The following is a 25268-nucleotide window of genomic DNA, read 5'->3' as shown; positions in this document are numbered from 1 at the left end:
TTTTTCCCCCCAGTTCAACTTGAAAGTTACTTAAAATCCCATACGGGGTGTATGTTCGTCCATCGAATGCTTTTAGTGTCATTGATGATCTTGACAAGGGTGGTGAGCCTAAAGTTTTCTAGCAACCCATTGACATAATGCAGGTAGATGCCCCCTCACCAATAATTGTTCGATGAACAGTTTTGTTGAGGGCTTTCAATTGTATGAGGAAAGCAAGTTGAGTTGGTAACTGAGGTTCATATCCTTTATGATTAAAGGCCACAAGATTGGAATCCATTGGGTCAACCCCACCTATTGCTGATAATAGAGCTTGCTTTTGGGAGGGGTAATTTTGTAGTACTTCAAGCGTCGACATAGCGGATGGCGATTAGGCCAGATCCTCTACTATATTATAATTTTGTGCCGCTCGAGCATGAGGATTAAATGTTGATTTGTGTACTACTCCCTTTTGGCAGCTTTATTGTTAGCTCAAGAATGATGGGTGCCACTACTTCTGTTGAAGTTGTTTCAAACTACTAGGTTGATTTGTAGCCTTGTTGTTCGACATCTATGGATTCCCATAATCTTTATTCCTTGTCGATATCAAAGCATCATTTTGTTGTTTTGAAATGGAAAACATAAGAACTTGGGTTGGGGAAGCATTGTCGCTAGCAACCAGATTGGTTTCTGGGTTTGGAAACGGATCATTCAACACTGCTGAGGTATTTGAACTCTTAAAGAACTTTTTAATCTCAGATTTATGCGGACAATCTCTCATCCAATGGTCCTCATCACATATGAGACATGGTCGATTAGGTTTGTTTTGCCCAAAAGGGTTCCTAGAATATTTTTTAGGATTCGAATCTTCTTGTTTCTTCTTTTTGTTTTTCCCTTTCTTCTTGCCCCTTGGTTGCTTCGGTTCTTTGCCCTTGTCATTCAACATAGCATTAACCTCAGAGGCAGGAAGTTTATCATTTTCCTTTTTACTGGAAACTGCAAGGGCTTTACCAGATGGGGCCTTTGCGGTTTGTGTACTCGAGGTGCCAATCACGCCGTTGTTGGCATGAGAGTCCCCGTTTGATTTAGGAGGAGGAGGAATGGAAAATTCTAGTCTAGGAGCATCAGGAATTTTGTCATAGAGCATGGTAGACTGAGTATAGATCAATTCTAGAGATTGTGCATGAGAAATGACTTGCTCTTCAATGACGACTCCTCCCTTGGCCACATCTTCTGTAATAGAAGATAACAATGACTTAATAAACCATTCAACTAGAAGCTGGCCAGGAACATATGTCTTTACCATTCAATGACGATATCGCCACTCATGAATATGATCATATATGTGAGTAGCTATTGTCTATTTAAAATTGGTAAGGAGTTCCGTTCCTATTTTGTACCTCATGGACAACTGAAAATGGGTTAAAAAGGTGGTGGCAAGGGCGCTGAAGTTATCGAATGAAGCTCTAGGTAATTCGATGTACCATTTCACTGCCTGACCAGTTAATGTTCATTGAAAGAGGCAAAACCTAATCGAATCATCATTAAGGGTGTTGGACGAACACCACAGATTAAATGTCATCACATGATTCGATGGATATTCACCCGAATTTCCATTAAATTTAGGAATATCCAACAGAAGTTTATGAGGAATCACTGGCCACCAAGGGGCATAAGCAATTGGATCATTTGTTAGATGATTCAAATCTGGTAATTCTAAAGTTGCTACGAAGGGAAAATGTTGATTCAGGCTTGGTGAAGCATACCCAGGATAAGATGGGATCGCCTTAGCAGTGGGTCTTTGCATACCAGCATAATGTATTTGATGCTGGTAACTTTGATAAGGTTGATGGGCATAACCATTATAATATGATTGTTGGTAACCATTTGGAATATACAGCTGCCCATTACTTGCAAAGCTTTGTTGCTCAGGTCCTTGGTAAGCTTGCTGGAATTGCGGTTGTTGATATTGCACCAGCCATGGCTGTGAGACCATTTTTTGTTGTCCAATATTGGATGTTTGACCAAGATGAGGGGTGATAGTACCCGTTTGAGCCTGAGTCACTTCATTAAGGATCCACTAATCAACAGTTGTGATTGAGTTGCGAGGACAAGAGGCTATTGTATTACGACCTCAGAGATTTGAGGCTGACATACAACATGTAGTGCTTGTACTTGTGACACCGTCACAATAGCCGGTGTAGTGGGAATGTTTGACACAAGTTGATTTTGTTGCATTGAATATACAACTCTTGGTTGTTGAGGCAGTATTGGTTCCCAACCACTGGATGTAATTCCAACTTGACCCGAACTTCGTTGTAAACTCTCATATGGTTGCTCCCCCAGAGGGAACAATGAAAAGGCATACTACCCCCCATATGGTGGCAATCCAGTGTTCAAAGGGTAAATTGGACTTTGGAGATTGGACTGCCCAAATTGATAGTGATGTGAAGTATCAATTTGCTGAGTCTCAACATAAGAAATTCCAGATAAGATTCCGGATGAACAAATAGGAACAGACCATGTTGTCGAAACAGTCCCTGGGTGGACTCCATCTAGTGGTTGAGAACTAGTTGGGACAGATGGTATACCAACGAACATTGTCGGAGTAGCGGTAGGAAGTTCTACTGCTGCTGTATCAGAGGACATAATCCTAGATGTCGATGGTTGTTCAGACATATTGAGTCTATCCAAAAGATTTCCTAGCAATTTGACAGGAACTTGCGATGAAGGGTGACCAAAAGAACTAACTTCTATGGTAGAAGAATATAGGTGGATCCGAGTTCCAAAATGTAATGGGGTACTAGATGGAAGATCCTCCACAATTTCTTCTATAGTAATTAGTCCAGGTGGAAGAGGTATACCATTAGGTCCATAAAATATTTCCGATGCCGAAGAAGGTATAGACTCTACAGCGATAGATGTTGGAGGGGTGACACCTTTTGAATCAGCCCTAGATGGAGCTGGTTCAGGAATAGAAGTGTTTCCCATTACACTAGGATCAGTTCTAATGTCCTCTTGTAACAACGGAACTTCTTTTGTAGAGGTAGGGGTACTAGAAATAATTGGAGTAACTGGAGTCTCTGAGGATGTCGAAACACAAGTTTCAAATAAACTAGGAGACTTCAACCCAGTTAAACGAGATCGCTTGGCTCGAAATGGTTTTGTTTCTGGAGTCAAAGGCGGTTGATTCGTTAGTCTCCACGAATGACGGGGTTTTGATTGACTTTCTTCCACGATTGCAGATTACTCGATCAACCCAAAATAAAAAGGGGAAAATGTTATTCCGAATTAAATGAATTTTATGACGCTTTGACACAATTTGATTTTTTAATTTTTAAGAGTCGAGAAAAAACTAAATATGACTCTAGTCGCCTTCGATTTTTAATGATCTTGAAGTGACAAGTGCTCAGATGGACCTTTTCTTTTAAGGGGTCTGGAAAGGAATGAAGGTGACTACTCTGGAAATCTAGACAGATGGATTACCAAACCAATCGCAAAATTGCAATATACACCTCGGTGGTAAATTATAGAGAAATTACTAAGGACTTTACGTATGGCAATCAAATTTCCCGAATGTTGTGTTGAGTGCATTGCGATCGATAGGGCGGCAGACACGGCTTCCTAAGGATAAAGGATATTAGCCTATTGTGGTCTCCCAATATATACTCGACGGTACGTGGGAGCACAAATCTGTACTGGCACTTGTCGTATCAAAGAGGAGGAATCACCCAACCTACGATGAAAATGATGGTTATCAGGCTTTACGACGCTGGAATACGTCTCTAGCTTAGACTTCTAGATGTTGTGCATTAGGTTCCAAAGCGCTTTTATGTTCATTGAGGTTTATTTTATAGTTGATCTTTCTTAAGAAGTTTTCCTTTCAAGGTTCACCGCGTGATGTAGATGTACAACTCCTAAATATGCAATCTAAAATGATAAGCAGTCGTTTAGTTTCTTTTAGCAATGAAAATCCTAGCTACTGAGGAAAGAAAAATATGATTCTTTCAACATAGAGCAGAGAGCACACACTAAATGCACTTTTCTTAAATCAGTTTCCGCATGCAGTCTAAATGTAAATGCACATGCATGTATTTGTCTTTTTAGTTCCCTTAATGTGAGAATGACAAAAAGAAAACTAAGTGCAGATCTGAACTATTTTCTTTCAAAGCAACAGTACTAACAATTTTCTCTTTTCGAAACAAAAAGAAGACTAAGACGACACTTTGTGATTGCGAATTTAAAACTGCTTTCGACACTTGAAATATTAATAATTTCAAAATCAAGTACAATGGAAAAATTTTAATCGACTAACTAAAAGAGGAAGACTTTACAACACTCTTTTTCTTGACTGAAAACAACAGTTGCGACACTTTCGAATCAAAAGACGACGTTTCGATTAAGCCACTATTTGCAAAGGAGGACTGTAAATGATGAAAAATACATAAAAAAACCATTCACAATTCCTTATCAATGGAGGCTGAATAATGTGAAGGAAGAAGGTTTCAACAGTGATATACTGAGCATAGACAGCAAAACTACTAAAAAGAGCTGAAAACAATGAAGAAAAAACCAAAATCTGGAGGCAAAAACAGTGTCATTCAATTATCGCACCTATCCTTAAGGAAAATAGTGATGCATCTCACATACAACACACGAGAGGTGCAATGCATCCAAATTGCCAATGATAGATAGTGCAATGATCCAAGGATGAGACTGAGCTTGGTTTTCACCGATGGTTTACAGCTAAGTTCAGGGATTTAGGCTGAGCTAATGATAGACAGTAAACACAAAGTATAGGGGCTGATATAATAAGGTTATTGAGCTACCACCAGGGCACTTAGGATGTTTGCAAGTCAGATGTTCAGTTCATAAACCAACCTGGAGATTGACTGAAGCAGTGTTGATCTACTTTGCAGTTACATAGTAAAAGCAGTTCGAAGGCTAGCTGGCTTAACTTCAGGCTCCGTCTATAGTTTATAAAGAAAACAATAGTAACAAACAAACAAATTATTCGCTCCCACTGTGGTCACCATTTTGTTTTTGAGAAAACTAGTGTCTATTCGGAGCTGCTAGTCCCACTAAGATGGATAGCTATCTTAGAAACAAATAGTTCAAAGTAAGTTGTGTTTTCCTTTATGAGAGATAGATGAGAGAGAAGAAGAGATTACCAACCTCAGTCTTTCGCTTGGCTCCTTGCTTGTTTCCTCTCTCCTTTGATAGAGCTTCGCCACCAACTTCTCACTTGTCCCACTTCACAGAACACCTGTAGAGTCAAAGCAACAAAATACCATCAAAGCATAGAGATCTATAACCATAAACAATGTAGAATTAGATGTACATTAACCATACAAATGCATACACAAATACAAGATTCAGAAATATACAAGTATATGGAGGAAAACTCAAATAGCTTTATTGATAGAAGTAGTAGAAGAAAGTATTACAACCCAGCTGTCTGATCTAGCATCATGCTCCCAGCATGAAAGCCCTCTTCACCTCATAAAAAGCAAGATCACCCAATAATACAACGTCTCAAAGAGAAACCAACAACACTTCCTTACAAATTACAAAATTCCATCCTTTTGATCTCTAGGATGAGGGATCCATATATAGATGTTTGTAGGGGAGTGAGTTAGCCTCTGGGATTTTGATTAGTGTCATTTCATTGATAGTTCTTGGTTCCACTTGGAGATTTCATGATCTCTTACTCATCCCTAGGAAAATTCAGAGAGGCAAGTGTCATATGAGCAGTTTCTAGAAGATTCTTTGAGTTTCCACCTAGCAAACTGCCTCTACCATTTGTCTACTCTCGCTCATCGCACCCTACAGAAAGGATTTTTAGTATGCATCGCACCCTTTGTGTGTAGAAGGTGAGATGCATCGTACCCTTAGCATGGAGCAGTCTGTATGGTCCAGTTTTGACCAGTTCTGAGCAGTTTTTTAGGGAGAACTTTAGGGTATGAAACAACACTTTTAGGGGTTTGAGAGCCCTTGGTTTATTGACATATATGATTGGGGTTGCAGTTCCCAAATATGTCTATAACAACCTCTCATGCACCTTCCTTGGCTCACTGCAACTGTCACACCCTTGCTACCAATAGAGTTATCCTACTTGCCTCTTGGCAAAATCATGGTCAAGGCATTACCATATGAATCACTGATGGGACTCCTACACCAAAAGGTATGAGGTCTAAATGGGATTTATTACTGAGGAGATCCCCTTACATGTTGATAGGTCCAACATTGTCAAAATTTTGGCACTAGGAGGGCTAGATGACATGCTAAGTCCTCACATCTATCATGAATAACTACAAAGTTGCTCTTCCAGAATGTATGTCTTATGGAAATGACTTCATTATCTTGGAAAAACTCTCAGATAAATTTTCACATAAAAAATATGATGGCGGAGGCCACACAGCCTTGGTTAGGCATGCGGTCGACATTGTAGGCTCATGCGAAAGACATGGATTATTTGAAGAATAAATGAGTTGTGCGTTGTTCGTCTACAAGCTTCGAGGGAACCCAATGCATTGGTGTGCCATGCTTCCCGAAAAATCTATTCATTCTCTTGCTCATTTGGTCACAGAGATGGACCGTTCTTGCAATAACTTTGATTGTAAAGCACTCAACAAAGAAATTTTGAAATTACGAAAAGCATCTTATGAATCCGTTGAACAATTTTACACGCATTTTTGTAATCTTGCATACCGATTCTCCGAATATGATATTGATTGGGAATTTCTTGATGGAATATTTTAGTATCTTCTTTACATATCCAAACCCTACTCAACACACTTTGATGATGGAGCTATGCAATCATAGGAAGGAACAGTTGTTGTCACAAGTGACTGTCCACCTTCACCTCATCAAATAGCTCCACCACCACGGAGTAATGTGGGAGATCATGTACACACCTCTGTTCAACTGTCACATCATCCCACCCCACCTGCTCTTGATATCTGCATATATTTGGCTTGAAAACCTGTTTTTTGTGATGTGGATTCATTCCCTCAACCTTCATCCTCGTGTTTTGTTGATCCTCCATATTGTACTATCTTGTGTTCTCACATTCCAGACTCCTCGCCTGTTGTGAACAAGGATCAAGTTGTTGACGAAGTTGGTGTTATGCAGCCAACCTACGCCATCATTCATGATGAGTGTCTACGAGAATCTAAAGAAGAATGCATGGTGAAGGATGACTCCCTTCCAACTGTGCCTCATCCAATTTATCCTGACATCCCTTGAGATTCTGCCACTACTGATTTTCCATGTGAAAACCCATTTCCAGATGTTTCTACTTCCGATCATTCACTGTACATTTCAGATGTTAGTTTGTCATTATAGTGCCGAGAGGACACACATTCCTCCGAAAATCCATCCAATCTATCATTTGTCATTTTAGAAAACACAGAGGGTGAACATCTTTGCTTCTTATCTACCCCTTTGCATGATTCATCAAAGCATGAGGATGCCGACAAACATCCTGAATTTTCTGATTTTGGTTGTCGTGATATCTCTACTTCTTCATCTAATCACGATGTTGATTAAATCATTGTTAATCTAAGACACTCATCTATGATGATCTATCTGTCAAAGAAGTCGAAACCCCACAGATTGTCGAGGCACTTCAGCCCGAGCTGATGGTTATGTCAGGACCTTGTTGTACTGAGAACGATTTCACTTCCAATTGCAAAATTGTTAAAACACTCAAGGCTCCAAACCACTCTCTGCTTTGCATTGAAGCTCAACCAAACACCAAGATTTCGCTTCCTCCACTTGAACTACATGATCCCATTGCTCATGCATTGGAGGAATCTTACACAGCAAGAACTCATGCACAACGTAAGTGGTCTACCTTTCTCACATTTTCTTGCATGTCATAGTCAAGAGAATGCATTCACTTAGCATATGCACGCAGTGTAGCATATCACCATGGCAGGTCCACAGAGTGCATGTTATGTGCTTTCACTCATTTTCATTCTGTGGACGCTTTTAAACTTGGTGTGTTTTTCTTCATTGTTACATATTTCTTGTTTGCTAGTTTGCACAACTGTCTTATCTGCAAACCATGCCTCACCAAAATTGGTCAACCAACGCACCAGTGGCTGCATTGGAAGTATCGCTTCATGTGAGATGTCCCATGCACCATTAGATTAGGAGTAGGAGTAGTGTTTTCTTTCAGTCTGTTTCCTTGCACACTTGTTTGCTTACTTTCTTTTTTGTTTTGTCTATTTGCTTGTTTGTTTGCTTACTCAATTTGCTTTCACTTTTTATTCTACTTCTGCTTTCCTTTGTGATTATTTTTCTTGTTTTGTTCGTACGTTAGTTTCGAGTGAAACCATGTATGATTCTTGAAACAAGTTGGGTAAATCACAAGAGGACTTGTACAACTATCAAAATTTGGTTATTTGTTGTCTTCTTTCTTATGTGAGAACTTGTTATCTTCAATCCATGATACATTAGCAGAAAATATGTATTGTTTGAAATTAACCTTGGTGAAAACACAACGCTTGCGCGCTAACTAGTATCACCTACTCTAGTCAGTTTTTTTTTGGTTAACCCTTACCAGCCCAATCAAGTAGAGTAAGGTGAGGGGGAAAACCTTAATAGGCACGCCAGAGGTATAATAAACTACTTCTCTATAGGAAAAACCTCTTTTTCTCTCAATAAGTCAGGATCCCTCTTCCACCTCTAAAATGAATAAGTGCTATGCACAGTTATGATGATGAAAAATGAAAAAATTAAAAATTAAAAAAAAAGTTAAAAAAAAAATAAAAATGAATAAGGAAAACGAAGAGAAATGCTTCCTGTGCTGAGAGGTGATGCAAGTAACTCCATCGGGGTACTGACCAAGCTTGCTGGTAGTGAAACCATGCTTTTATTCCTATGTGACTCTGCTGGGGTACTATCCAGGCCTGCTGGCAGTGGAGGAACACCATATATGAAACTAAGACTACGACGACTATACTGCTTATGCACCAATATACCCCTCAATCCCAATTGAAAAAACTGTGTTGACTTGGTTTGGAATGTGTGTTAATCGACCAAGAGATTTGCAGATGCTACATCTTACAATCAAGAAAGTGTGGAAACCAAGACGAACTGAGAACTGAAGAATACCTCGAGAGGTGTTAGACTTTCTCTTCATGAATAAGGTTCATTTAGAGAGCTAGAGTTCTAATAGTGTGAAGCCAAGTCTTGTAGCATATACAACCACCGTCCAAAATTTTTCCTTAGCTTTTTTATGGAGCCTCCCTACTAACCTTTCACAGCAGCATGTCTTGCTTCGTCAAGTACACAAGCAATAGTGATTTTCTTATAGAATGATGGCCTATCCATCAGATCTTGTTGCATTCTCCTCATAGGTTGTTCCTCTGGAATTGGTCCAGATGTAGGCTGAGAAGCTCCCTTAAGAAATTAAGAAATTTTGGAGGGAAACCAACCTTCCCTTCAGAAATTGCACAATTTGGTCTGGCACCCTACTAGGCTCCAGATTTGCATAGTTCCACTAGTCAGGCTTCATCCAGAAAATTGCACAAATCCTCCCAGTAGGGCTGCTTAGCCTAGTAATTGTACAATCTTGGGTAGCAGTTCGCTACTCTACCCAGAAATTACACAAATCCTCTGGGCAGCTAGCCCATCTCCCTTCTAGAAATGCACATTTTCTCCCAATAGTTGAGAAGCCTCTTGCATGTGCAGTTGAGTTGACCGGTTCCCTCCAAGACTGAGAAAAACCAATTTGCATGCATGGGTTGCTTCTCCGAAGGCAATATGCAAAGGCATCCCTTGATTCAAGGATATACTTTTAGCAGCTAGAGGTTGCATGCAAGGATCATCTCGGAAACCTCCCACCAAATGTCGCTCTTCCTAGATTTGTGGCATGCACGTCAGATCTTCGATTTTATCAAAACTCATGAACAGGATGCTGCAAAGCTCATTACTAACAACAACCTTGTAGCACTAACATCCCACATTGCATCTAGGAGCCATCGACACAGTCATCTCAGCTGTTTTGGGGAAAGCCCGCTTTCAATGTCTTGTGTTGCATTTCTAGCGCTTTTTGTGTTTCACTTTGTATGAATGTTGTCTGCTTGATTTCAATGAGCGCTTGCTATCATTTTGATACATACTATATTGTACTAGCACCGTTTCAGTTTTCGTTAACATCTCACTGATGTCACATGCATGAAACTATTTTTCATGAACGGTGGTCGATTCGGCAACTCACCTCACCCACATGCATGTTTTTCTATTATCTGAATCTATCACTCATCGCTTTCATGCACGATCATTCACTTATGCTTACACTCAGTATTTCCATGCATTTGCATTCACATTCAATTTTAGTTGCCTATCGGTGAGTCTTGGGAGCCTTGGCCCACACGCTACCTCACCAATATAACATTGTGCAATCTTGAGAGGGAATGCTCTGTCTTCCTCTTAGGAAATGCACATTTCTACCCAGTAGTGTCCTCCAGTCTTGCATTGCGTAATTCTGAGGGATAGTGACTATTGGCTCAAAAAATTGCGCAATGCAGTCATTGAGCCTGCAACCATTTCCAACTGACATTTCCCCATTCCAGCAGTCAACAACCAGACTGGACTATGCATTGTATAGTTCCAGTAGTCATTTAACCTCCAAGCAGCCCAAACTATGCCTTGCGCAGTCTTGGTAGTCAATCTCCCGACCCCCTGATAGAAATTGTGCAACCTTCATGATCAGTCACACAGCTATGTTGTAAGTTAGTTCTCAAGTTCATTTTGGTTTTCAACTGACAGATTTCTTGCCATGAGTGTTGCCATGTCTCTAGGTATCGCAAGTGTTCACCTGCCTCTTAGCAGTATAGGTACAATGGTTTCCAAGAAGGATGTTGGGTCCCTATAATACTAGTGATTACCCAATTACTATTGTAGTTATACCCCTTATTTATATTTTTGTGCCCCTATTACCCCCATATTGTTATTTATGTGCCCCATAGAATCCCTCTATTGTTATTTTTGTGGCTTTATATTATTATTGTTAGGTCGGCTGGATTATATTGTGACTCCCTAGACTCCTATATATAGAAAGGAGGTTTTGTCATTTGTATCATCCAAGAATTGTTCATTTATGTAATGTAAAGGAGGTTTCCCCCTCGAAGAGGCTAAATTCTAAGGCATTGATCTATCTTTTCTATCTTTTCTTGAGCTGGTTTCATAACATTTGGTATCAGAGCTTTGGATTCTAGGGTTTCGCTGCTCCAAACAGGTCATCGTGGCATTTTCGATATGACTTTTTTTCTGTGACGTTTCAAAAGTCGCAAAAAAAACCCATTTGAGAAGAAATCTCGCTGAACCTTTGATCCGAATTTCAGAGCTTTTCGCGCGATATTTGCGGAGATATGATCTGAGGAAGTTGGTCTTTTGCAGACTCCTGAATTACTTTCAAAAAAGGTGACCTGGGGACAATCGTCATAACTTTCTCTCTGGGGATCGGATTGAAATTTCGTAAGAAGGTACAGAAAGAGGACAGACTGTAGTTTCTTGTGTGTGGGTTTCAGATTCAAAGGTTGAAACAGTGACTCATAGCACATCGTACAATTTCGCTATATTGAACCAGTCTAAAAACAAGTCATTGTGGGAGATTTCACATAACTCTTCCTTGGAGAATCCAATTTGGCTCAGACTTGTGGCATTGGAAAGAGGACGCAGAAGGCTACTACAGGTAGCAATTTCAGAATTGGATGATCCAAAATTACAGAGATACATCAGATTCAATATCAGGCTTCTATAAAGTGAAAAAAGGTGTGTAGGTTTTTCTTAAATTTTTGTGTAAGCTTGGTTTAACGTAATTCAAAGGGCATAGTAAAGCATTATTATCGGTAACTGATGCCCGAAGGAAAGAAAATGCAAACACCTAGTAAGGAACCTGAAAGCTCTAGCATGACTCATGAAGAAGAGGAAGAAATGCTACATGATATATCAAAATTACAAGAACAAGTGCAACAAATGTCATGCTCACAAAAGCTAACAGAAGCTAAGATAAGTGGCATGGAATCTAAGATAAATGGCATGGAATCTAAGATAAATGGCGTCGAATCTAAGATAAAGGGCATGGAAGCTAAGATGGATGATTCGAAGACAGATTTGAAGAGAGACATGGCAGATTTGAAGATAGATATGAAGACAGACATGGAAGAATTGAAGAAGTTGCTACAAGAAAGGGTCACTAATGGTGAAAAGGTAGTAAAGGAAACTCATGATGAGAACAAAAGAAATGTTAATCATGATTCCATAGACGCTAATGTTGGATCAAGAATCACCATATTCCAAAAATCGATATGAGGAAGTTTGATGGCAAGGATCCCGCCACATGGATATTACAGATGGAGCAATTCTTCGATCTCAATAATGTGCAAAACACACAAAAGGTACGTATGGAAACTGTATATTTGGAACCAAATCAGTTTGTATGGTATCAATGGCTTTGCTCTCGTAAAACATTTATCACTTGGGCAATTTTTACGGAAGAATTGATAGCACATTATGAAGATACAAAAAGCAACACTTTTTTTAGCCAATTGATAAGTCTCAAACAAAAGGGTTCAGTAATGGAGCACATTGAGGAGTTCCAAAAATTGAACATAAGGGTAAAAGATATTCCAGAGGAGCATAGGATTGATGTGTTCATAGGGTCTTTAAAGGATAATATCCAACATGATGTTCGCCTTTGGGAACCTGATTCATTAGAGAAGGCATTCAGGTTAGCAAGAAAAATGGAAAGCAAAATTATGGCAACCAGGAAGCATACCACTCACAACTATAAAGACGGAAGTGTTGTTGCCCCTAGTCTTCCACAACCTATAAGGTTGACACCACAACAATTGGAAGAAAAAAGAGCAAAAGGGCTTTGTTACAATTGTGATAGCAAATACACTAAAGGTCATAAGTGTGCTGAGAAGAAATTATTCTACATAGATTGTGAAGAGGAAGAAGAAAAGGAGCAAGAAAGGTCAAAAGAAGAAGATATACTTCAGGAACAAAGCCTAGATGAAGAACAAATAAATCCGACCATATCTTGTAATGCATTGGCGGGAATTACCACTCCTCAAACCATCAAGATAGAAGGACAAATCAAGAAGAAAAAGGTAATAGTGTTGATTGATTCAGGAAGCACCCACAATTTTATTCATTGTAGGGTAGCAAAAGAATTGAATTGCTTCCTATATCCAGCACCAGAGTGTCAAGTGATGATTGCAAATGGAGGAACAATAAATTGCTCTGGAAAGTGCCATAATATCAAGCTATCCATGGGAGAATATGTATTGACTAGCCCAATGCTTTCCATTCCAATGGGAGGTGCTGATGTTGTACTAGGAGTCCAATGGCTACAATCCTTGGGTACAATAGCTTTTAATTTTCAAGAACTTTTCATCAAATTTTCTACGGAAGGAAAGGAAGTTGAATTAAGGGGTATTGCAGGGAAACCAGGAAAGATAATCAGCTCTAATGGTATGACAAAGCTTCTAAAAAAGGAGCAAAGAGGTGTAATTGCACAATTATGTTCGCTAGATGTTTCCACATTGGAATCATCTATTTCTCCAGATCTCCAAAAAGTCCTGGACAATCATTCCAAGGTATTTGAGACTCCCAAGGGTCTCCCACCTATGCGTGATCATGATCATGCTATTCATCTGATTCCAGGAAGTGTTCCTCCAAACATCAGGCCGTACAGATATCCCTATGTCCAAAAAAGTGAAATTGAACGTATGGTTGCAGAAATGCTAGAGGCTGGTATAATTCAACCGAGTCAAAGTTCTTTCTCAGCTCCAGTAGTATTGGTGCACAAGAAGGATGGATCATGGCGCATGTGTCCGGATTATAGGGAGCTCAACAAGCTCACTATTAAAGATAAGTTCCCCATTCCTGTCATTGATGAATTACTGGATGAATTGCATGGATCAATTTACTTCACCAAGTTGGATCTTCGTTCGGGATATCATCAAATCAGAATGAAGATTGAAGACATTCCGAAAATGACATTTAGAACTCATGAGGGTCATTATGAATTTTTGGTCATGCCTTTTGGCCTTACCAATGCACCTTCAACATTTCAAGGTTTGATGAATTCAATTTTCAAACCATTCCTTAGAAAATTTGTGTTAGTATTTTTTGATGATATACTAATCTACAGCAAGTCTTGGAAGGATCATGTTGAACATGTTGACAGGGTGCTACAACTATTGGAGGAGAAACAATTATATGCAAAAAGATCCAAATGTTTCTTTGGAGTCCAGGAGGTGGAATATTTGGGTCATATTGTATCTCATGAAGGAGTTAAGGTAGACCCTAGCAAAATTAAAGCCATTAAGGAATGGAAAATCCCCACATCCATAAAGCATCTGCGAGGATTTCTTGGGTTGACAGGGTATTATCGCAAGTTTGTTAAGAATTATGGGAGAATAGCAGCACCTCTAACAACATTATTGAAGAAAGATTCATTTTCATGGACTCCGGAAGCAACAAAGGCCTTTGAACATCTTAAAGAGGCAATGTGCCAAGCACCGGTCTTAGCTACACCGGACTTCACAAAAACCTTTATTGTGGAATGTGATGCTTCAGGAAATGGAATTGGTGCTGTTCTAATGCAAGATGAAAGACCCATTGCTTTTGAAAGTCGTCCAATCAAGGGAAAGTTTTTAAGCAAAGCTATTTATGAGAAGGAAATGTTGGCAATACTCCATGCACTTAAGAAATGGCGACCCTACCTAATGGGAAGACACTTCAAGGTAAAAACGGATCATGATAGCCTTAAATACTTTTTAGAACAAAGATTATCCTCTGAAGAGCAACAAAAGTGGGTCACAAAGATGTTGGGTTATGACTTTGAAATCATCTACAAAAAAGGGAAGCAAAATGTGGTGGCAGATGCACTCTCAAGAAAGGATGAGGATGTGGAAGCATTGTTGTGTGCCATTTCTATTATCCAACCAGATTGGATAAACGAAGCAAGGGAGGAATGGAAGAATGACGAAGAAGTGTGGGCACTTATTCGAAAGCTACAACAAGATTCCAGTACTTCTGATACATTTAGCTGGCAAAATGATTCGTTATGGTACAAAGATCGCTTATACCTCTGTAAGAATTCCCAGCTAAAACAAAAGATTCTTATGGAATTGCACACTTCTCCCTTAGGAGGGCACTCAGGATTTTTAAAAACTTACCACAGGGTTAAGAAGGAATTTTTTTGGGATGGCCTTAAATCAGATATTCAAAAGTTTGTGGCGGAATGTTTGGTTTGCCAGCAAAATAAAGTTGAAACAATTAAGACACCGGGTCTATTACAACCTTTATCCATTCCAAGCCAACGTTGGGAGGAGGTTTCAATGGATTTTATCACAGGTTTACCCAAGTCTGAGGGAAAGAGTGTCATCATGGTGGTAGTTGACAGACTTACCAAGTATGCACACTTTTGTGCATTATCACATCCATTTAAAGCCAGTACAGTTTCTACTGCATTTATGGAAACAGTTCAAAAGCTACATGGAAACCCAAAGATTATTGTAAGTGACAGAGATCCCATTTTCACTGGAAATTTTTGGACAGAATTATTTTCTTGTCTTGGTACTCAGTTAGCTCATAGCTCATCTTATCATCCTCAATCTGATGGGAAAACTGAGATAGTAAACAAATGTTTGGAAGGATATCTTCGTTGCTTTGTATCTGATAAACAGACACAATGGGTCAAATGGTTGCCTCTGGCTGAATGGTGGTATAACACTTCCTTCCATACAGCAACAAAAATGACCCCATTTATGGCACTTTATGGGTATCAACCACCATCCATCACATCATATTTAAGAGAAAATTCTAAGGTTCAGGCAGTGGAACATCACATCGAACATCAACAACAAGTCCTCCAACTCTTAAAGGATAACCTCGTGTTGGCACAAAATAGAATGAAACAACAGGCAGATCAACATCGCAGTGAAAGAAGTTTTGATGTAGGTGATTGGGTATTCCTACGGCTACAACCATATAAGCAAATGTCCCTAAAGCAAGCTAAGAAGGATAATAAATTATCACCAAAGTATTATGGTCCGTACAAGGTGTTGCAAAAGATTGGTACTATGGCATACAAATTGGAGCTTCCTGCAGCTTCTCGATTGCACCCAGTTTTCCATGTTTCATGTTTAAAGAAGGTTATAGGTGACAAGCTCCCAATTCAAACAATATTGCCAGAACTTGATGAGGAAGGAAAAATTATATTGGAACCAGAAGCAGTCACAGAAACAAGAACTCGACAGCTACGAAATCGATCAATTTCAGAGTATCTTATCAAGTGGAAGAACTTATCCGCTGAAGATTCCACATGGGAGGATGAGAATTTTATGCAGAAGTATCCAGAACTACTCAAGCGTTGAGGACAACACTTTTTTGAAGGAGAGGGGCATGTTGGGTCCCTATAATACTAGTGATTACCCCATTACTATTGTAGTTATACCCCTTATTTATATTGTTGTGCCCCTATTACCCCCATATTGTTATTTCTGTGCCCCATAGAATCCCTCTATTGTTATTTTTGTGGCTTTATATTATTATTGTTAAGTTGGCTGGATTATATTGTGACTTCCTAGACTCCTATATATAGAAAGGAGGTTTTGTCATTTGTATCATCCAAGAATTGTTCATTTATGTAATGTAAAGGATGTTGCCCCCTCGAAGAGGCTAAATTCTAAGGCGTTGATCTATCTTTTCTATCTTTTCTTGAGCTGGTTTCATAACAAAGGAAAAGTCAAAGACACCATTCATAGCACACTTGGGGATGCAGTCGATCAAGTGTCTATGAACTTTCCTACCCACGAAGACATCAAGTTATTCTTATACAAGCACATCAAGATATGACGGCAATAGCATCACAGTGAGTAGCATCATGAACATCAGCTGAAGGTAGCATACCATATGCAATGAATGTAAGAGGAAGGTTCTTGACAACACAAAGGTGGAACAAAGTTGCAAGCTCAAGCAGATCCACTTGTGGTGAAAGCTAATTTGGAGAATCAGGCTATGAGGTGATGGCGCGACATGAAGATCATGTGAAGGCAGAGAATGGAACAAAGAATGAGTTGCATGTGCTCAAGAAACAACTCAAGGAAGAACAGTAGCTACATAGACAAGAGAATGAGTTCCAGCAAGAACAGGTACAACAATGGGCATAGACAAGAGAATGAGTTCCAGCAAGAACAGGTACAACAATGGGCACAACATGCACTCACAGATGAAACTGCGCCCGTACAAGTTAAAGATCCATCCCAGCAGCTGGCACAGAGTAGACATGGTAAGCAATGTTGTTGATTGCATGCAAGGGAGTTCAATAGCATGCATGTCATCATGTGCACGCATGTGATCCCACCCATTCAACACACTCACTGAGGCAAATACAAGAATCAAGTCCAACTAGAGTTGAACATGTAGTTGACAATTGACGCGCATGACCACCAGCACACACTAAAATATCAACCCGGACATTATGCATCAGTTTGTTGCTATTTCAGCTGCACCCAAGAAGACCATGTGCATGTTAGAAGATGAGTTGGATGGAGGAGCCACACCAATGCTTCCAGATGCAATAGAGGCAAGAGTTTGCTTCAGCAAGATGTCACCATGGAGCGCATGCACACCATCATGGATGACCAATCTTGGCATCAACTCACCAACTTCACCATCACATGCATGTCAAAGAGTTGGTCTCACCACAACGGACCAAGTGTGAGTGATGTCTTGCCCAAGCCATTTTGTCTCACATGGGCACATATGCATTGTAATGTAACGTCTTGTCAAGTGGAAGTTCAAGTGTCGATAGTTGGATTTAACAACCATAGAGTAGATGAAGATTCATGAGGGTAAATGAATTGTCATAAAGGGGAATGTCAAGGGTCACCCCACTCTTTGCTATAAATAGAACCTCATAACTCATTTTAGAAGCTTTTGGTTAGCCAAGCTTCCGATAGGACTATCTTAGAGAGAGCTGGGATAATATTTTTAATGAACCTTAGCTTCTCCACTGCGTAGAGCTAGTACATCTCTTTGGAGGAGTAGACGGTTGTGGTTGTAACATTCCGCTATTGGAACTAGTGGTTGGACATGAGCGTATTGTATTATTGGAACTTACACTTCTTAATATAACAAGAGCCAGCCCGTTTCATGCATATGTTGTATTGTATTGTATTCTATCTTGTTTACTCTAAATGATATATGTATTGGTTTTCTTACACATGCATGTATAGCTATTTGTGTATGTATGTATGAATCTTTCCCAAATTAGTTGTTGGTTTAACCATCACTTTGGATTGCTTTCTAACTTGCCTTCCATGTTTTGATACATCTTCACTCGTGTGTTCCCTTCTTAACTGCGTGCTATCACAGGTTTCTGAGGGTGCATTCATCGCAACTCTCATGTGTTAGAACCTCTCATGCACCTTGGCTCACTGTAGTTGTCACACCCTTGCTACCAATAGAATTATCCTACTTGCCTCTATGTGAAATCACGGTCAAGGCATTACCGCATGATCCACTACTGGGACTCCTACACCAAACGGTTTGAGGTCTAATTGGGACTTCTTATCAAGTAGATCCCCTTACATGTTGGCAGGTCCAGCACCTTAAGAACATACTTATGATTCCACTTGTCGGCCCTGTAGAAATTCCCACTGTAGCTCAACAGATTATGCAATAAACTAAAGCAAAATACAAGATCTACTTCTACAACAAACTTGCGGAAGCTTAATCGAATATGAGCAAGATCAAATAGAACACATATAACTGAGAATGAGAAATAAATCACACATGAACACAGAAGAATACTCTGGGGAAAGCCTCAGCTAAAATCCCCAATATCTGTATTATCATACAAGTGGAAATCTTGTTCAAGTTACAAAAAGAATCATCTCTCAAGCTATCCTGCTCTCTATACAATCAAACAATACTGCTCATAGGCAGTCAAAGGCTCTCACAACCTTCTCCTCTATCCTCCAAGCCTCCTATTTCCTTGCACAACTTTTCCTGGGGTCCAGTGCTTCCACATGTGTGAATTCCCACTTCACACTACTCACTTGGCTCAAAAATAACTACACAAACCTGAAGGAGATAAATCCTTCTGCATGGATGAGTTTCCTTTATAGGAAAAATTTATCCAACTGATAGTACACTGTCCCTCCTCTGATCTCAAATGGGTCTCTGACTGAACTGACATGCATGAGTTATTTATGAGAGAATATCTAGTTATCTGAAGTGCAACAGTTACATGCATTGAAGCATTAACTAACTGAACTCACAATTAATTCAACAAACTATTTTAATTAATCTAACTTGAATTGACTCGGTTAACTGAGCCAACTAATTACAATTCAATATTACAACTCATCCTTATCTCTTTAACTGATGGATAAATTCCTCAATCAATGGAGAAACTGTTGCATGTCCCCACACAGACTTCATGTCTATTTTTCGTTAACTAATTAACTCAAGATGAATTAATTAATTAATTTACAAACAATTGCTAAGATCAAATTCGGATTTTTACTTCTCTATTTTAGTTCAGGGACTAACTAAAATAGGAATCCATCCCGAAATACTATTTATAGCAATTCTATTTTTAGCACTTCCATTTTTCATTCCTTATTGCTATGTCCAACACTGGTACCCGATCTGCTATTTATAATAGTGCTATTTTTATCACTTCTATTTTTAGCATTTCTTGTTGTTATTTTCAACACTCCCTCTCAATAAGAAAGGCATTCAACTCGAACCCGATCCTGAACCTTTGGATTGTTCTGCATGCAACACTTCTCCCAAGTGTTGTTGCTCCAGTAACTCTAGAGACAACAAAAAAATTCTCCCAACTGACCTCCTTATTTGGCTAGAAACATCCTCTAATGCTGAAGCTTCCTCTTCCACTGACAAGTGCTCCCTTTGTGACCTTTGAGCTACTACAACACTCCATGCATCTCGCACCACTGCACACCTCTCTGTGCCATCTTGCACTGGTGCAACACTCCTATGCCTCTTGCATTGTTGCAGCCTGTTAGCTCGGCACTGTCTTAGGATTCCTGCACTGTAGCTTTATCTGTCGCTCCATCCACATCTACCTCTACCCACTCAGCTAGTCCTGATACTCCTCGTCGACGCTCCTGTAGCAAGGTCTAATCAAAGAGGTTGGGTACCTCAATGATCCTGCCCCTATTCTAGCCTTCTTGGGACTATCACATCACATCGCCCCACCTCCCACTTGGAGGTATGGCTGTATGTGATCCTCCACCCACTTGGCTCAAATTTCCCCCTACTAGAGGTCTCTGCATGAGTGGATGCCTCCACTCAATCTCCTCTCGGCTTCTCTAGTTGTAGCTACTCCACAACCTCCTGAAGCTGCTTCACCAATTGTGGATCCACCACAATTGTCTAAGCCTTCTTCTGGCACTGCATGTTGAGAGGTAATTTAATCTCCCTCTCAACCACCAAGTATCTAACCTTTGCCTTGCTCCTCAAGGCTTTGCATGCATCTTGTACCTAAAGTGCATACAGGTTCTTAGCTATCACATCAATCTGTTTCATCTTTCCCGCCGTCATGAAATTTTTTGGAAAAAGAGCTAATTTTAAATCAACGATATCTCCCTCATCCGAAATCTGATTCAGACAATTTTTTTTTTTGAATTTGGGTCTTTTTCTGCAAGGAATCCAGATCTGCTATTTGTTTCCAAAAATTTTTCACAAAAAATTTCAGATCCACTCTGAAAACTCGCATCCCAATTTTTTTTACTTTGAATTCTCTTCTTCATGTATATTGTTCTCTGCTTTGATCACCTTTTCTCTAATACCATGTAGAAATTCCCATTGCATATCAACAGATTATACAATAGACTAAAGAAAAATATAAGATCTACTTCTACAACAAACTCGCGGAAGCTTAATCGAATATGAGCAAGATCAAATAGAACACATATAACTGAGAATGAGAAATCAATCACACATGAACACAGAAGAATACTCTGGGGAAAGTCTCAAATAAAAGCCCCAATCTCTATATTATCATACAAGTGGAAATCTTGTTCAAATTACAAAAAGAATCAGCTCTCAAGCTATCCTGCTCTCTCTGTAATCAAAAAATAATGCTCATAGACAGTCAAAGGCTATCACAACCTTCTCCTCTAACCTCCAAGCCTCCTGTTTCTTTGTGCAGTTTTTCCTGGGGTCTAGTGCTTCCACATGTGTGAATTCCCACCTCACACTACTCACTTGGCTCATAAATAACTACACAAATCTGAAGGAGATAAATCCTTCTGCATGGATGAGTTTCCTTTATAGGAAAAATTCACCCAACTGATAGTACATTGTCCCTCCTCTGATTTCAACTAGGTCTCTGACTAAACTGACATGCATGAGTTATTTATGAGATAATATTCAGTTATCTGAAGTGCAGCAATTACACGCATGCAAGCATTAACTAATTGAACTCACAATTAATTCAACAAACTATTTTAATTAATCTAACTTGACTTGACTCAGTTAACTGAGCCAACTAATTACAACTCATCCTTATCTCTTTAACTGATGGATAAATTCCTCAATCAATGGAGAAAATGTTGCATGTCCCCACATAGACTTCATGTTTATTTTTCCTTGACTAATTAACTCAAGATGAATTAATTAATTAATTTACAAACAACTGCTATGATCACATTCAAATTTTTACTTCTCTATTTTAGTTCAGGGACTAACTAAAATAGGAATCCATCCCGAAATTCTATTTATAGCAATGATATTTTTAGCACTTCCATTTTTCATTCCTTGTTGCTATGTCCAACACTAGTACTTGAACTGCTATTTATAGCAGTGTTATTTTTAGCACTTCTATTTTTAGCATTTCTTGTTGCTATTTTCAACAGGCCCAAAGGTCACACTGATAGGGAGGGTGAATCAGTGTGAGGTCAATTTTAAAATTTCACAACCTTCATTAATCATACAACCTTAAATATATCAACCATAAGCATTATATCATTAGTTACAACAATTCATCATCATATTAGTAACTTATCAAGAAGAAAAAACACAACATATGAAGCCATCACATCACAAAGGGACACAAGTTTTTAGGTGCAAACCCATGTCGGAGAAACCACAAATATTTTTCTTCTTTATATTCAATTCATTACATCAATTTTCATTCTCTAACATGCTATAGGAAAAAACCCCCATGAAATACAAGTTGTTAGTTGTTGTTGTCTACAACCTAATTGAGGCACCAATCTCAAAAGATGAAAGTAGCTTCCCACTATAGGCTACAACCTGATTAAGGATCCAACCTTGATGATGAGTAAGCTCCAACCTTATTGAGGCTCCAACCTTAGTGGAGGCACCCATATCCTTCTTCAACTTCCTTGTGGACCTATATTTCATCTCATTTTCAAACTGGATCCATTGTCATCATATATCACTGAGTTATAAGGAATAACATAATATGCAATACGTTGTCATCATCACAACCTACCACCATCTCAAATTGCAAAAATTATCATTGCCACCATCACTATCTCTGCAAGTTACAAACATTGTCGCTACCACAATCACTGCTACTAGAACTTGAAAATATTATCATTGCAAACAAAACATGCAACCATTATACTACCACAAAATTCATATCAATAATTGATGTTGGAAATCAAACTATTTCCCTATTAACAATGATGGTATCTGAAAATAGGGAAAGGGGTTTCCCCAATGTGAAGTCCCAATTAGACCCTACACCATTTGGAGTAGGAACCCCATCCAGAATACATCTAGTTTCCAAATTGGTGATCTCAAAGATATGCCTTGGCTGCAATGAACACATAAGATGACATATGCATGGCTTTGGTGATAACAAGTCTATGAACTTTGTGAGATATCAAATGTAATGTATGAAAGGTTTGTTCACATCAAAGGAAAATAAGTGAGCCCCTTGGAAGATATTAATATTAATATCTTAGAAGAAACATGTGAGCAATATAAAGAATCGTTAGTTAACTTGCAAAATAGTTCACAAGATAACAACGATATTGATAACATAAACAACAAATATTCAACAAGATACATACTAAAGCAAATGAATTAGTTCATTAACATTAGCCTTAACGAAACAAAATACATCACAAATATATAAAGAATAGTCTTACAACATTCATGACATAGAATGCAGGGGCCTTCCACGAGAAAAAAATGGAGCTAATCAGATTTAGGGTTTCACTAAGAGAAAATGAGGGTTTGGGATCGGTTGCCATGATCCATCCACTAGATGGATCGCATGTCTACCTCGGCTTCGAAGCTCCTGGTCGCTAGAGGACCCTGTACATTGGGTGGGAATTGTTTAGAACTCCACATTGGAGGGAACATCCTAGATAATGGATCATGGGGACCTGGACCTTACAAAAAAAATAGAACAATGTTCCATGGTGGATGCCATTCTCAGGGCACCAAAATCAACATCACTCTGCTTCTCTCGGCTTCGTTCTCTTCATGTGCCCATTTGTACCAACTCAAACTGGATGGAAGGTCAAAGAGGGTTCTCTAGATTACATTGGTGCAACAGATATTGGTGTCCCTACAGCAGGGAATGAAAACATTTCTTCCAGAGGATAGAGCACATGACTGTCGCATAACTAGCAACTCGAATCCCCGTGGTGGTCTCAGTATAGCATTTGGCTCTGAATCATGTGACGCATACCTTTGTGTGGTATTGAGGGAGAGAATCTAGATTATTGGCATGGTGGTGGGGGAAAATATTCAGATAAAAACTCAAATGATCCTTGTCCCTGCATGGGACGGGCTAATGACATCACTAGGTTATCCGGCAACAAAAATTATCGATGCTACTAGAAGACTGGATATGTGCCCTCTGTTCTTGTTGCGCCACACCATCATCTACTCTCCCAAGTCACAACCGGAACATGAGATGAACTTAGGCAATGATGTGTTGGTCCTGGTTCCAATCTATACCAAAAAATGACCCATATGATCCGCGGTGCCATATGGGCCTCCTGTAACAGAGCAGTCTCGGGGCAACAAGTGGGATTATGGATCCTGGTACCTGGTAAATCCTCTCTATTTTTAATTTTTTATAAAAAACCCAGTTGGTATTTCCTATTAACATGGGTAAATAAATCAGACAAAGTGAAACAACTGAAGCACACCATCTCACTAAAAGTCAGATACCCTGCACATATGAAAAATTTGATATTTGGGGGTAGAGCATTACAGGATAACCGGTATTTGGAGGATTACCATATCCTATCAGAATCCTCCATAACCTTCAACCTGAAACTTTGAGTGATCCGGATTTAAACAGGAATGCAAAAAATTATAGATATGGCCATACATACAAAGATGCAATAGAAATAATACTTCATTTCATTACTGTAAAATACTGAAATATGCTTACAAACATAAATGGAAATAAACTAGCTAGGGCGACAGTAGCTTATCTCTAAGAAGAGATGTAGTGGCTACATGCCTCTAAACTGTCCTACAATGAGGCTTGAAGGCCTATTTATTGTTTAGAAACAATGGAAGACCCTAAACATCCAAAAACCTAACCCTAGGAGATGAAGCACCAAACTATGGTCCCCGTTTTGGGTAAATTGGTACATTAACTTCCCAAGGTCGTAACTTTTGCATATGATCTCCATTTGACGTGCCCAATACCTCGTTAGAAAGATCTATGCAAGAAATATAACTTCAGGAAGAGAAACATTGATCCATAGACCCATGTTTCTCCTTGTTTTCCCAAAAAACGTCGTTTAGGGCCTCAAAACGGCGCCGAAAGTTCAGGACCCAAAAAACTGCTAAAAGTAGTAAATTGTGCTACAATTAAGGAAACTAAAAAGCTGAAACAAGAAATGGTGGGGGTCCAAGTGGAATTTGTAGGTGGCCACCAATATCCACCTGGATCATTCCTGCCCCCTTAGGAAGAAATGGTCCCCATTGTGTTGATTTCCTCCATGAGATAAGGAAACTTCTGCTGAACTTAGTCCTTGGTGAGCCACTTGCCCTAGTGAAGGAATTGCCTGCTTTGACAACTCGATATAGTTGGATATTTTGCTAGCGAGTGTGCTTGATATGTGTGTCCAAGATCCAATCAGTTGGAACTTGTTCCATGCAATCTGGATTTAACTCTGTGGGCATGAGCTGTTCTGCAATGTTGGATGTGTCTAGTAATGGTGGAAAGTATGGCTATAGGTTGTCCACATTGAACACTGGGTGCAGGCCAAGGAATGGGGGAA

Source organism: Pinus tabuliformis, chromosome 7 (assembly GCF_031772625.1).
Source record: "Pinus tabuliformis cultivar Carrire ecotype Pingquan chromosome 7, CPIR1, whole genome shotgun sequence".
Lineage (NCBI taxonomy): Eukaryota > Viridiplantae > Streptophyta > Pinopsida > Pinales > Pinaceae > Pinus > Pinus tabuliformis.
Note: the sequence above shows the minus strand (reverse complement) of the source record.